The sequence below is a fragment of the Oreochromis niloticus genome, linkage group LG1, assembly GCF_001858045.2.
Source record: "Oreochromis niloticus isolate F11D_XX linkage group LG1, O_niloticus_UMD_NMBU, whole genome shotgun sequence".
Classification (NCBI taxonomy): domain Eukaryota; kingdom Metazoa; phylum Chordata; class Actinopteri; order Cichliformes; family Cichlidae; genus Oreochromis; species Oreochromis niloticus.
Genome location: NC_031965.2, coordinates 9,228,211 through 9,240,577, shown reverse-complemented (window position 1 = coordinate 9,240,577; position 12,367 = coordinate 9,228,211). Strand labels below are relative to the sequence as shown.

General features: G+C 37.8%; 1 long non-coding RNA gene across 1 annotated transcript; it reads right to left on the bottom strand.

Moving 5' to 3' along the window:
• Positions 1-1,867: 1,867 nt before the first annotated feature.
• On the bottom strand, positions 1,868-3,789 carry LOC109202754 (uncharacterized). Its single transcript, XR_003220904.1, has 2 exons — positions 3,667-3,789; positions 1,868-2,246 (listed from the first exon to the last, which is right to left on the bottom strand). It is a non-coding gene; the product is annotated as an uncharacterized LOC109202754 (long non-coding RNA).
• Positions 3,790-12,367: the final 8,578 nt, after the last annotated feature.

Genomic DNA, 12,367 nt, shown 5'->3' with positions numbered 1-12,367 from the left:
ATTTAAAATGACATTTTCAGGAGCAAGAAAGAAGAACAAGAAATATTATCTTACAAGCCCACTGTTTTGTTTTTTAAGTAAACTCAGTGAATGCTATTCCATGAGGACAGACATGTTTATGCTAATTAGGGTAAAAGACTATTAATGGGGCATGTTACAGGAAGTCTTTATGAGCCGTTATCATCTACTGAGCTGAAGGTGACCCTCTAATCAAACTCAACATTTGATTCAGGACCCAAAGGATCAGTGGCCTGTTGGTTCTGGAAATTTAACAAAGGTACACTCTCTTGAGGTTTTGGTGTGGTTAATAAACCAATCCAGGCACTTTTCATCAACAAAGTGATTCTGGAAATAGCTCTCATGTCTTATATTTTCAAAATGGAAAACCTTGAAGTTTATTTTCAAAAAGAAGCCATTAGCGGCATTGTTACCTGAGGGTCATGGCCATTCGAGAAGTACTCTGCTACTGTTCAACACGAATCTAAAAGATCTGCAAATATAGACAGGCCAGTAATGCAGAGATCATTCATGACATTTAACTGACATTTAACAAAACCTAGCCTCATTTTCACAACTTCCACTCTGTAACCAGGTTGTCTGAGAATGCCTGTTCAAAATAAAGTCAATTTTGAACTTTTCAAATTTAAAGGTTATCTCTCCATCAAAATTTAATATTGGCTATATTTGTACAATAATTCTGTTTTTGGAGATGATAGATGGCAAGATAAATTTCACTTTTGTGGCATTAGAGCTTACATCTTAACATTTACACTTAATAAAAATGATTTTAGGTAGAAGCAAGTGAGACAGACAAAGTTTTGATATAAAAAACAAACAAAAAAAATGCACACACAATAAAGTCTCCTGGATGTTGACTGCAAAGAAAACTGACATGCACAGAGCATTTTGGATAAATGCATTGTTTATTGATTTGTGACACTGAACTACTGGCTGTGTTTTTGTACCAAAGATGAAAGATGATTTGGCACACTGCTCATTTATTTATTAAATGGATGTTCTGTTCACCGGATAGGAAGGGGAATTGCACTGCTGTTTCTGTTTTGTGTTTATCGATTTGTCTAAAGCACCCGATACAGTAGAGTACTCCCTCCTGTGAGATTGCTGCAGATTAGTTGCTTTTGAGGCAAATGCATGTAATTGGATTCAGACGCATTGTGTCCCACCAATAGATCCAAGGTATAATACTTGTACTGTGGAGTTTAAAAAGTCTGACACTTTCTATAAAAAAATACATCTCTGGTATCTCACTGTGGCAAAGAAGAGCTATGGATTGGTTAACTTTGCTTTCTGCACGAAAAATGTGGCAGGAGTGAAGAAGGCTAGTTTGTAACTTGCGTGGACAGTGTCACGTAAAGCGATTCCACTCTCAGGTAGTTATAAAAGATCACTTTAAGACTGGAAAAAGATCACACGGGTCTTATTTATTATATTTATATTCACTATTATATCCTGCCTTCATGGTCTAGTTGCCTGCTTTTGAGACAGAGGTAAAGAGAGTGGAGCCAAGATTTTGCAGTGCCAGCATTAACCAACAGATGGGAGAAAGGATTCCTGACACAATGCCCACCCTCCAAGAGATCCAGCCCATAGCTACCAGCCATCCAGAAAAAGAGATAAATGTTAATATTACATTGCAAAAATGAAAAAGATTTGGGGCCTGGCTAGCACGTGTTCACACACACACACATGGTATGAGTGCACGGTCTGTAGCAAAGGGTGAAATAAGTGCAATTATCTGACTCAAAACAAGAAACACTAATAAACACAACTCCTCTAATAAGAATCACAGCACAGTTTAGACAAATTAAAACTGAAAAAAATAATAACAAAGAAATGAACAGAAAGGTGAACAGAAACCAGAGAACCACTTTAATGATGGAAACAACCAAAACCAAACTACTGCAGGAGTGAGTCAGTGCTCGCTGTAGTTCAGGGAAACATTCTCGCAGAAACAAATCTTTGCATTGGCAATTTGAAAATTGATGGAGACCATTTGTCATCATGATGACATAGAACTTGGTCAACAGATGTTTTTTTTTTAATATATACATATATATTGCAGAAATAGTTTCAACATAATAACACAGTAGCTCCACCTGGGAGAGGTTTCCCAGATTTTTGAAGAGGCCGCTCCCAGGGTGCACGGTACAAGTGCTTGAAAGCAGAGGCACCACTTCCCAGACAGCCGGAAGACCTGCAGTTCAATCACTAGTAGCAGACCAGATCTGAAGGGAGGAAAAAAATTACATTTAGCTGGAAGCACAGAGAGAGCAAAATGACACTGACAAAATAACTTGTAGCAACTCTACATCACAACAAAAGTGAGGCTCAAAGAGGAGCCTTTACTCTGCATATGCTGCCATGAAATGAGCTGAATACACTGTATGCAAAAGTGTAACAAAAGTTGTGCTAACAAAAGTAGTGCTAACCACACACTGACTTAAATGTATGATGATTGCCTACAGCGGTTTGTGAAATATTTACAATTACAATATTTAATCTGCTGATTCATGTTCATGGGTTATTTTCTCTCAGTGAAATTACAAGACAGGCTACCTGGTTAGCTAAACTGAATACACATCAATGAAAGCTGTTTCTTCCACTGATGATTTTTTTTGTATCTTTACTGACTGCCAACAATTTTATGCAGTGATGTGATGCATTCAAAAAATATGTTGGCCTATTATTTAAATTCCATTCGAATTTGTAGTTTTAACATTGGCAGTAAACCTTATGCATAATTGTCAGCAAAATGTAAAGCAAAGCCAACAGGTTATAATGGTTAGAATATTCTGTTTTTTAATGTATTTAGATTTGAAAAAATGTTTTTAAAGTTTTTTTCTAATGTTCAACATTTTTTACACTACAAGGCAGGTTTCCTTTTATTTTATTATTTTTTAACATAATCATATGGGACTGTTTTTTAAGAATCACTCATCATCCTAACAACCTTGTCAGAATAGTGCTAATTTGTGCATTATTATCAAAACTTTGCTTGATTCATTAATGGTTGACTCTCAAATGTGCATCAAATTAAATTTAGTGCTATGTTTGTGTATGTAATGGATAAAACATATTGGCACTTAAATTTAATAATCGGCCAGAAATATGTATGAGACTATTGTACATATGGCCTAAATATAATTAAATAGATAATTTTATCAGACAAATCCACAGAGGCTCAGAATTACAGACCTATTTCAAAGCTGCTGCCCCGGTGTGTACATTACGGTCAGCAGTATAGTAAGTGATTCATTTATTGTCACTAAAATCCCTCTAGACCTCCCCTAAAGCATACATGACCCATTTCCTTTTACTATATCACTGTGGAACTTTCACATGAGAGTCCTGAAGGAAATTAATATGCGCCCTAAATGCGGCAGGTGATTTAGCACTTCCATCGGTTTAACCTTCTTGCTGTAATGGTTTCATTCAAGACATTAAAATAACATAGAAACAGTAACCTATTCCCCAGCTGCACACAACTGGACCCCATTTAAGCATAGAGATCAACTGTATGAACCGATACACCAAGAACTGGAAACAACACACAAATTTACAAGGTGCAAAGCCAAATAAATACCAACATGGATATAAATGACCTTGGTGGTATCTGCTGTGATCTATGCACAACCACCTCCTTACATAATCCACAGACTCCTTCCATAGCAGCAGCACTGATGTTCTTTGCATCTATTATGCTATCTCAGACTGAGGGTGTTACGGCCCTAGCAGGACCTCCTGTGAATCTGACCTTGTGTGGGTGTGTCCTGCCATCTCCTGCCTTAGGTGCTACTTTTTTTGTACAGCTGACTCTCATCAGCAATTAAAAATACTTAAGGCCAGAGAAAGAGTTCTACTGCCAGAGAGCATTGTTGGGTTGCAGCTAGCGAGCTGTGTGTGTGTGGTGGTTGATTGCTACTGCTGTGTGGAGAGGAGTGTTTCAGTGACTAACCCTTTTTGACTTACTTTTCAGTTTATTGACCAACCCCTGAGTTTTGTTGTTTTCTTTCTTTAAAAGATGATTGTGGCTTATCAGTCTCTTTTAGTTTAGTTATTAATAGAAACATTAATAATAACCTTCAGCCTTTGGCTTGTGCCTACTGTGTGCCTATTGTGCGCCTACTGTGCCTGGTGTATATTGGATAGTTATGTCTCCCACCTGTCAGTATATTTGTATTTGTATCTGTAATTGCACTTAATTGATTCTGTGAAGCACTTTGGCACACCTCTGGTTTTTAAATGTGTTATATAAATAAAATTGTTTTGTACTGTATTGTATAAAACCCTTTAATTTAACCATTTTGCCTCCCTGTCTCCTTTTTTCAACCTGGACACCTTTTGTTACTTTCTCTCATCCCCTGGACCTTTTTAGGGGAATGTCACAGATGGAAATATAACACTTTGGTTTTGTCAGAAGTTTCAGGTTTGATGGTATCCACTTTGTTTACAGTCCTACCAATGGTACTAGATAACTGATTGAGATCTCTACACTTTAGACAAATAGTTCTGTACAGAGCTGATGCATTGATAGAATACATGACTGCTCACTTCAGAAAAGGGAAAGGATGCCATAAAGCTCTGGCTTCATCATGTAAACTGAATGGAATATTTCTCAAACGGATTCTTCAACAAGGAGGTTGAAAATAAAAGATGGTGTTTGTAATTTTTTGTTGCTATTGTTTTATCTGTTTCAATTTTATAATTTCAGCTCATCATATTTGCTTAATACCTAATTTTGCTAATTCTTTTCAGTAACTTTACACCTTTACATGCAGAGGTTCCTTTGTAAGGCATCACAAGAAGGCACAACGCGCCACACCTCAGGTGCAAGATGATGAAATCGTGCCAGAATGTCACTCATCATCATTCAAAAACTAAAGAGCCAAGGGGAACTTTCAGTCATGCCATTAAAGTGTCACCTTGTCAGTTAGCGTCACATGAAGGATGGGTGTATTGACTGTGTGCTGTGCATTTAGCCCAGCCCTAAACACTGGAGAAAACTTTCAGCTCTGGCATCCCAAGGCCCAAGGCGACAAGGAAGTGACACTGGCTGGACAAGCCTACCTTCAGTGATTTGGCCCATGGGCATATGTGTCAAAATTTCACTACTGGCATATACAGTGATATTAAAGACATGGGTCAGGATCTCACTTGACAAGGTCTGTAGAGTCATTTCACATTCAGTTTAGATGGCTGGAAGAGGCTGCCTGATGTGTCAATTTTGACTTTATCAGAGATATAATAAAGTGTTCTCAAATGGTTAGGATATTTTAGGGGCCGAATATTTGACACCAAAGCATTTTAAAACTATAATAAAAACTAACTTCCGCCCGCCGCCCTCACTTTTCCTTACAGTGATTATATACTCAATGAGCTTCCTATTTGTTACAGTATTATGTTGGGAAGGTAGCTTACACACAATTTTATACAGCTGGAAATTTGTTTTATTCACCATGTGTACTGTGTTTCATCAACCATGCTATAAATGTTTATCGAAAGACAAAAAGGAGCAGATTAAATGCTGAGACCAATTTATGTAGTCACATTTCTATAGTCCAGATTTATCCAAATGTATCCCTTTATAACCACCTGCTGCATTACTCCTTACTTTTAGCTCAAGCAGTAAAATATGTTGTTTTCTCCTTTTTGGATGCCTCAATAACACCATGGATGTTGATGGGAAAGAAAGAAAATTAACTTTGAAAATGTATTTGGTTTGGCAGAGATAATCCGGAAAGGTTAAAGTACTAATTATTGATTAAAAGGTACAACATTTAACATGACTTTCCTATTACTGTGCCATCTGTGACATCTTAGATAAAGGAAAAAAAAATACATAAAAAATAACTATGACAAAAAACATACTGAGTCTGAATCTAACTGGGTTTAATAAAAGGGCAGCTATAATGCCTCTATAGTACCAGTGATAAAATGCTTTGGAGTCCATTACTAAAGATTTTCACCAAGAAGTGTGTGGTTTGTGTCTCTTTCTGTAACATAATTTACTTATTTTTTAAATAAAAGGACAATACCACATTGCCTGACAAAGAGTGACAGTGATGGTAGCACCACCTTTCTAAAAAACAATGACATTTAATGTGACCTCCATCACCTGTATAAACACTGATTGCCTCACTCTCATTTTTTTATTTTATTTTATTCATTTAATTCATAGTGAGGCTACAGTGTTGTTAACACCTTTACTGAATAATGTTAAACGTTCATAATTTTTAATAAATTGCTCGTTCTGTTCTCATAAAACTGGGGCTTGCATGCATGACATCTTTGTTACTTCCAAGTTGAATTACATTTACATTTAAAAGTATCCTAAAAACACTACTACTAGAACACAAGGTCTGTCTCCTATTAGAGGACACTGCTGAATCGCTCTTAAAAAGGGCAACACTTTCTTTAATGACACCAGAGTTACCAATTTTCAGAGGGCTTTCATCTGTCAAAAAGGCTTGCCTTCTTTCTGGATTTTCTCTCTCCATCTAGCCCTCCCTCCCACACTGTAACACACAGAGCACAGCATGGCTGTGGCCTCTCAATCCCACAACAGGGCTTTCACTGCTGTCATCTGCTCAAAATGCCTTTCACAGGTAGTGAGGAGAAGGTGGGGTGGGGTGGGGGGGGCTCTATGTGATCCAAGTGCTACCTGGATCATTAAGGGACTCTGTGGCTCAAGCTTCTGTCAGCGATCATTTCCAATTAGATCTCCATTTTGCAGCACACATACCTTAGCACCCGTGGGGACAGGGGTTCATAAAGCAAAATCACTGAGGTGGGGAAAGGCACATTAGAATGAGTGTTCATATGGTAACCTTGTTACACTGGGAGAAGTGGGACATGTTTCTGAGTTAATGAACTCAGATTGACTAATCAAAATGAGCTTTTGGCATTGAGACTTTTGTTGATTTGGTCAGAGTGAAAGCTGGAACATTAGCATGTACCACTAAATGACTCATCTAGTCATAATCATCTCTTCAGGTGAATCTATTTTCAAAATATCTTAATAACATAAGGGAGGGGTGCGCTTAAAAGTGATGCCTTTCCTGAAATTGGTGAGTGAATAAGATGAAAGGCCCAGTTATCAACAGTGTGTGGATGTAATGTATTAAAATATTCTGAATGCAATATTTTTTCATTGTGTTTTTAGTCAATTTATTGAATATCCATCTCCACAGATTTATTTTAATGGAATAGTGACTTCAAAATAGGAACAGGTTACCTTTGTGTCTCTATAAGACTTTCTCTCTCTGTTTCTATTATAAACTGATCAGAAATAATCATCTGGGACATTTAAATGGGCAGGTGTGATACGTCACAATCATGACAATCATACAAGTTAATGGCAGCTTTGTAAAGTGTAGTGCTTCACATCCCTCAGAAAAGCCTAAAATTTCACTCATTAATATTTAAAGCTCAATACTCATTGCCTTGGGTTAGGGCCCATTGGCAATAAGAGTGGACCATGATTATTTTATAGAGTACCAGCATTTTATTAGCCTGTTAGCAGACAACATCCACCTTTCAAATGCAATACCAGATTACAAACACATTCTCCTCTGTTACAGAGGATTGGTTCCAAGAGAAGGGAAATGAGTTGCCCCACTCTGGACTGAAATGTAGGGTGTTTGGGGTATACACAGCACTTTAAATCAAAACATGCCACAGGCAAATGGCCTCAAATAAGAAAACAGCACAAAAAGACCATATAAATTACACGTTTCGCTGAAGCTAGCACCAGCAACAGAGATTTCATCAGGGACGACAACTTGAGGGAAATCTCACTGAGTACATATGGCCCATGGGAGAGCACCTCGGAATGCCCAACAGAGAGATCCTACTGTGGGACAGATGAGGAAACAGTCAGCCTTTGTAATCTGATTCTCTGTTTCATAACGCAAGGTGACTGAACATTAGTCTGACATACAGATTATTGCAAAATATTAACAAATGGGATCATAGTCTGCACTACGGAAAATGGTAAATTGAAACATTTCCTTCAACACTAAGATTGGAATGACTTCCCGGGACTTGTTAGCGTTCAGGAATACAAAAGGTTTGTAAAAATCCTGTTATTATAGGTATTGATTGGCCATTTCTTTATGAGAATATATATATAATATATATAATATATTACCCACCTAGACTTGGTTCAGTTGCAGTGTGTCAGTGTGAATATGAACCATGCCATGCCATAATATTTTTTGTAATATATGTATATATTTTTTGGCTGTTGTTTGAACCAAAGTAAAGGTTTGAACATGCCCAGAATGAATTCCCTCTGCCTGTGGATGTGAGCTACAATCACTCAGGTGTCAGCCCTTAGGATCACATCATTACTGCTCAGCAATGGATTAAAATATTGGAAGACCTGCGGCACTAAATACATCTCCAGAAGACTTATGCAGTGTGAACCCACTTGGAGGCAGCTTGCCACCCACTGTTCTCATCATGCGAGTGCCTTCCCAGCTTAACAGGAGTGCAAGTTCATCCAGGACAGCCCATACAAGCAAGCTGTGCATCTGCATTAAAATACAAAAATGACTTCTGCTGTTTATTTACTGGTCTAGAATTGTATGCCAGTGTTTACTGTGGCTTAGAAAATGCCCATCTAGCCTCAATAACATAGATAACTTAAACTTATTAAGCAAAATGATTCCAGGTAGCTATGGTTTGAGTTGGTACAGACTGGAAAGCTCCATCTGAACTGCCACTGCCCACTCTGGCCTGAGGAGTAAAACAGAAATGGACATAAACATTAACAGGGCTGTCCACTTTCTTGTGTTTTGTTTGGTTTATTTATTTTTTGTTTGAGTCTACCTCAATCACTTTTCACCATTTATTATTGATTTTAATTTTGTTAATTTACCCTTTCCTTCTTTCATAATTTGTTTTTCCATCCAGTGTAGCGAGTGATTTATTCACCATTTTGTGACCAAACAATATTTACAAAAATAAATAAGAAACTCAACTCCATAGTTAACTCAGTTCAAATAAACATAACTGAACTTAACTCAACAGAAATTAAGGTCAAAATGCACACAGCTACACTGACCTGCTCCTTTCTTCTGAACACCTGCGTTCATCTGCTTAAATAGTCCATTCACCCCTGGACTATTCCATTAGGTAGGCGAGACAAACATTTCTATACTCAAACCTATACTGCTACTCCTTCCTAGCAATAAAACTCTGCAGTGTATAGTCGATACATATTACAACAAACACATTTCTCTATAAACACACTCTAAAATCAGCTTTATTAAATACAAAGATTCTCACCCTTCTTCACCTGGTCTCTTCCTGTGACCTCAGATTAACCAGGAAGCTATAAATACAGGAACTAAAACTACATTTCCTCTTTTTGTTCCTGAACACAGGTAGGTAAGGTGAGTTCAAACTAAACCAATTAACAGTTGAAATAAATAACATATAAGCTTAAAAAACTTGTCGGAATTGATTCAAACCAAGATGTTATGTTATATAATCTATAAAAGTGCAAAACATAAACAAACCCAGGATAGTGCATGTTTGCCTACAACAGAATACATATGAGATATGGCTAAATCAAAGCAAGAATGTTAACTAAGAATATGGACAAATGGTGTTCTCACCCACTTTGTCACAAGGTGCATTTGGTGTTCCATGTTTTAGTTTTTTACAATCTTGTTCTCATTTAAAGCCTGTAAAAATAACTCTTTGATCACTAGGTACCAAAAGCTGCTGCTTGATTAAAATAATCAGCATAAACGCATTTCTTTGTTTAAGCTTATAGCTCCTGAAAACAAGGTTGATTAAATATTAATAACAAATTTGGATTATCTTTATATAAATATTAATAGAATAGAATAGACTAGAATAAACCCTTATTATCCCACGGATGAGAAATTTCGGTGTTACAGAGCTCTTACAGCAAGGGAAAATAAAATATAAAAGGAAGACACAAGGTGTTCCTATATACATAAGCAACCAAAGTTCGTATATAAAGGTAACAATCAGGTTTGTAACAGTTAAGAGAATCCATAAATTAGTGATGTGCGATACTGCGATTTTTGATATTGATATTTGATTTCGAAGGTATCTTGCATGGGGGAGACTGGTGTATCATGATTTATGAAAATCATCATCATCATCATCATCATCATCATCATCATCAATACGCCGAAACATTTTAATGACCACAAAATCACTGATTTTTACTTTGCAGAATATTTAGTTTACACAATAAAACAGCTGCCTTGTATTTTGAAACTGGGTTTTTCGAGACCTGGAATGTAAACGGGTCAGTCCAAAGCATTGCTCACAGGCAGTCATCTGATTGTAGAGTCTTTAACTTAAAACAAAGTAAATTATTGATCTTATCACTCAAGTATAGATCCAGTAAGAGCATTGGTATTGATACTTGAATCAGTCTGCCCACCTCTACCACAAATACATCTATTGAGAACAATACAGGGAGTGCAGAATTATTAGGCAAGTTGTATTTTTGAGGAATAATTTTATTATTGAACAACAACCATGTTCTCAATGAACCCAAAAAACACATTAATATCAATGCTGAATGTTTTTGGAAGTAGTTTTTAGTTTGTTTTTAGTTTTAGCTATTTTAGGGGGATATCTGTGTGTGCAGGTGACTATTACTGTGCATAATTATTAGGCAACTTAACAAAACACAAATATATACCCATTTCAATTATTTATTTTTACCAGTGAAACCAATATAACATCTCCACATTCACAAATATACATTTCTGACATTCAAAAACAAATCAGCGACCAATATAGCCACCTTTCTTTGCAAGGACACTCAAAAGCCTGCCATCCATGGATTCTGTCAGTGTTTTGATCTGTTCACCATCAACATTGCGTGCAGCAGCAACCACAGCCTCCCAGACACTGTTCAGAGAGGTGTACTGTTTTCCCTCCTTGTAAATCTCACATTTGATGATGGACCACAGGTTCTCAATGGGGTTCAGATCAGGTGAACAAGGAGGCCATGTCATTAGTTTTTCTTCTTTTATACCCTTTCTTGCCAGCCACGCTGTGGAGTACTTGGACGCGTGTGATGGAGCATTGTCCTGCATGAAAATCATGTTTTTCTTGAAGGATGCAGACTTCTTCCTGTACCACTGCTTGAAGGTGTCTTCCAGAAACTGGCAGTAGGACTGGGAGTTGAGCTTGACTCCATCCTCAACCCGAAAAGGCCCCACAAGCTCATCTTTGATGATACCAGCCCAAACCAGTACTCCACCTCCACCTTGCTGGCGTCTGAGTCGGACTGGAGCTCTCTGCCCTTTACCAATCCAGCCACGGGCCCATCCATCTGGCCCATCAAGACTCACTCTCATTTCATCAGTCCATAAAACCTTAGAAAAATCAGTCTTGAGATATTTCTTGGCCCAGTCTTGACGTTTCAGCTTGTGTGTCTTGTTCAGTGGTGGTCGTCTTTCAGCCTTTCTTACCTTGGCCATGTCTCTGAGTATTGCACACCTTGTGCTTTTGGGCACTCCAGTGATGTTGGAGCTCTGAAATATGGCCAAACTGGTGGCAAGTGGCATCTTGGCAGCTGCACGCTTGACTTTTCTCAGTTCATGGGCAGTTATTTTGCGCCTTGGTTTTTCCACACGCTTCTTGCGACCCTGTTGACTATTTTGAATGAAACGCTTGATTGTTCGATGATCATGCTTCAGAAGCTTTGCAATTTTAAGACTGCTGCATCCCTCTGCAAGATATCTCACTATTTTTGACTTTTCTGAGCCTGTCAAGTCCTTCTTTTGACCCATTTTGCCAAAGGAAAGGAAGTTGCCTAATAATTATGCACACCTGATATAGGGTGTTGATGTCATTAGACCACACCCCTTCTCATTACAGAGATGCACATCACCTAATATGCTTAATTGGTAGTGGGCTTTTGAGCCTATACAGCTTGGAGTAAGACAACATGCATGAAGAGGATGATGTGGACAAAATACTCATTTGCCTAATAATTCTGCACTCCCTGTATATTGTCATGGTCCCCTTTCCTTCCATGCCGGCCTGCCTATTCTGTCTGTTCCTCCCCATTTTTGGCTCTCCTTCTCTGTGCACTGTGTGTGTTGTTAATTTAGCTTGTGCTTTTCTGAGGCGGAGCCATCCGGGTTTCCCACCTCCCCAGTCTTTATACCTGGAAGCAGTTGGTAATTATTCACCTATGTGCAATCTAGTGATTAAACATCTGCTATTAAGGCTTCCCTCGGCTCCCTCAACTGTGGTAGTGTAGCTCAGTGCTTTCAGCTCAGTGTTTTTGGTTTTAGTGAGAAGATCTGTTTTTGTTTTATTTGTTTTCTGTTTTTTTTGC